The sequence below is a fragment of the Bidens hawaiensis genome, unplaced genomic scaffold (genome assembly GCF_021521415.1).
Source record: "Bidens hawaiensis isolate Kalapana, Puna unplaced genomic scaffold, B.hawaiensis_p1.1 tig00012376_1, whole genome shotgun sequence".
NCBI lineage: Eukaryota > Viridiplantae > Streptophyta > Magnoliopsida > Asterales > Asteraceae > Bidens > Bidens hawaiensis.
The window spans coordinates 189340-190663 of NW_027492009.1; positions in this window are offsets into that span (position 1 = coordinate 189340).

The following is a 1324-nucleotide window of genomic DNA, read 5'->3' on the forward strand; positions in this document are numbered from 1 at the left end:
CTTGAGATAATACTAGGGAAAGTCCCAAACGTACGGGCATGTAAATGCCAAAACTTGAGATAACATGAAAATGTTATAAACCTTAGATAACATGAAAATGTTATAAACCGTATGTGTGACACTTCTGCCACTTATCTTAAGGATTCGGTATATAGCCAACAACAAACAGATTATCAGCTGGTTTGGTCTGCCTGCCTTGAACTATATCCGAATCATCGTGCGTTCCAGGCGTTCGTTAGAAAGGTGAAAACCTTTAAACCTTAGAAGATATCTTATTCGTGCGCTCTAGGCGTTCGTTGGAAAAGTGAAAACCTTTAAACCTTAGAAGATATCAGGGATATCTTATTCGTGTGTGAGGTGATCAGCCTCAGACTGTTGTGAGGATAACATATCTTTGGGATAACTGCAAAACACTTAACTCTTGATGAGGGGTGGGTGTTAGCCTGGCTAACACCTCTCCGATGCTTAAGTCAGTAAACTTGATTTAGAGATAATAAAGTTCAAAAAATATAAAAATAGACGAGGGAATATACCTTTATCCTGAGGATACGAACATACCAGTCAAGGATACTAACAAAAATATGCTTTAAGGTGGATAGCGTTCTAGGCTCTTGGTATAGGAACACTTTCCATAGTGATTAACCTGTAGGCCCCTTTTCCTACTTCTGAATCGATCAAGTAAGGACCTTCCCACTTTGGAGCTAGCTTTCCATCTGTTAGGTTAGTGGTATTCTGAAATGCCTTTCTTAACACCATATCTCCTACTTGGAATCTTCGAATCCGAATATTCTTGTTGTAGGACTTGGCTATCCATTGTTGGTATGCTGCTATTCTGATCTTGGCGAGATCTCTGAGTTCATCAATGGTATCTAGGTCTTCAGTAAGGCTTTGGTTGTTGGACTCAGTATCTTTGATGCTAAGGCTCTGCCCCCAGTGTAGTTTCCACAATCACCTTCATGTATATCCTTGAGAACTTCTTGTGCTTCTTGATATTCCAAGCATCTCAAGTATGGACCTGCAGGTGACTTTCTATACAAAACATCATTTAGGATAAAATACTGGGTTACCTTCATTCGAAAAGCTCTTGGATTTTCTCCTTCTGGTATCTCGTTATCCTGAAGATACCGCATTATGGGATGGATCCAGGGTACTAGATTATCCTTAGGCTTTAAAGTCTCCAAGACTTCGTGGCTCACTTTTGTTGCTGGAGTCAAGATGTGTATGATGGGTATCTTGATGTCATCAGGTATCTTGAGAGCTGATGCTAAATTTGCCCATCTGCTTCAGTGTTTTCTTCTCTTGGTACATGTACTATATCAAATGT